The sequence below is a fragment of the Propithecus coquereli genome, unplaced genomic scaffold (assembly GCF_000956105.1).
Source record: "Propithecus coquereli isolate 6110/MARCELLA unplaced genomic scaffold, Pcoq_1.0 Scaffold581, whole genome shotgun sequence".
In the NCBI taxonomy this organism is placed as follows: domain Eukaryota; kingdom Metazoa; phylum Chordata; class Mammalia; order Primates; family Indriidae; genus Propithecus; species Propithecus coquereli.
Window position 1 is genome coordinate 1 of NW_012151741.1, and position 1,859 is coordinate 1,859.

Sequence of the window (1,859 nt, forward strand, 5' to 3'; positions counted from 1 at the left end):
AGTGTAAAATCATCCAAAAGCTAAAGCCCAGATACTGCAATGGCTCAAGAGGCAAAACAAAGTGATAAGGGTTACAGAAATGTACCCCACATTATCAGTTCTTTCAATAAATGTGAATGACTTGAACGCCCCACTCAAGAGACATAGGCTGGCTAAATGGATTAAAAAAAACACATGCCAAGTATCTGCTATGCTCAGAAAACACATCTAACCCATACTCATTTAGACTCAAGATGAAGGGATGGAAAACAATATTCCATGCAAATGGAAACCGAAAGAAAACTGGTGTAGCCACTGTCATATCAGGTAACATAGACTTCAAATCAACAAAAATAAAGGAAGACAAAGATGGTCACTATATAATGGTGAAGGGAACAATTCAATAGGACTTAACAATCCTAAATATTTATGCACCTGACACAGGAGCATCCAAATGCATAAAGCAAAGCCTATTTGATCTAAACAAAATGCCTAACAGACATTTACAGAACATTTTATCCAAAAACTACTGAAGATATCTTCTTCTCATCAGCTCATGGAACATTCTGTAAGATTGATCACATCCTAGGCCACAAAACATGTCTCAATAAACTTTAAAACACAGAAATTATACATGTGTCTTCTCAGACCACAGTGGAATAACATTAGAAATCAATTCCAACAGAAGCATTGATCCCTACACAAAGTCATGGAAACTAAACAACCTATTGCGGAATGATAGTTGGGTCAAGGAGGAGATAAAGAAGGAAATCAGAAGATTCTTTGAGCTAAATGATAATGGGGACACAAGTTATCAAAATCTGTGGGATACAGCAAAAGCAGTCCTAAGAGGAAAACTCATATCCTTAAATGACCACATCCAAAAGACAGAAAGATCACGAATCAACACTCTAACGATCCCCCTCACCGGCTCCAGCTGTGCATGAGGGCCAGCCAGGTGAGGAGGCAGGACACATGCGTGCTGCTGTGCCACCACTGCCACTCCTCCTCTTCCAGCTGTCACTATGGATGTCTCTTCCTGGGCTGCATCTGCCCGTGGTCTGGGTGGTGCCAGGTGCGTTCACCCTGCCCAGATGCTGCCAGTGTCCCCCGCCACCGTAGCTGCCCCGGGCTCCCCACCCTGCTGTCGAGATGGCAACATGCTCCTGCTGGGAAAAGGCTCAGAAGCTGGACAAGCAGCACCAGCTCATCCCATCCAAGCTGCTGAGGGAGGAGGATACCAAGTACTGTGCTTACCACGACACCAAAGGTCCCTGATGGACTTCCTGGAATATTGGCGTTTTTCTTTGCATCAGATGTGTTGGGATTCATAGAAATCTTGGGGTTCATATATCCAGGGTCAAATCAGTCAAACTAGACCAATGGACACTGGAACAGATACAGTGCATGCCAGATATGGGAAATGCTATAGCAAGACTCCTTTATTAAGCCAATCTTCCAGAAAACGTTCGAAGACCACAGATAGATCAAGCAGTGGAATTTTTCAGCAGAGATTAGTATGAAAAGAAGAAATACTATGATAAAAATGCGAGAGCTATTACAAATAAAGAAAAGGAAAAAACAAAAGAGAAAAAGAGAGAAAAGGAGCCCGAAAAGCCTGCAAAACCACTTATAGCTGAAAAGCTACAGAAGAAAGAAGATCAGCAACGGGAACATCTGGGGATCTGGATCTATTCACTGAGCAAACTGCAAAATTGGAAGAAGTGGCAAAGAAACAACTCTCCAAAGACTCCATCTTATCTCTGTATGGTACAGGAACCATCAACAGCAATGTACTCCTGGTGTGTTTATGGGACCCACACATATACCATTTAGTTCACAAGCACCGACTGCATTTCATGGCTTTCCATCAGTGGGTA

The 1,859-nt window shown here is 42.7% G+C and overlaps 1 pseudogene; it reads left to right on the forward strand.

Moving 5' to 3' along the window:
• The first annotated feature begins 1,131 nt into the window (after positions 1–1,131).
• LOC105821610 lies at positions 1,132–1,815 on the forward strand (annotated as a pseudogene).
• The last annotated feature ends 44 nt before the right edge of the window (positions 1,816–1,859 follow it).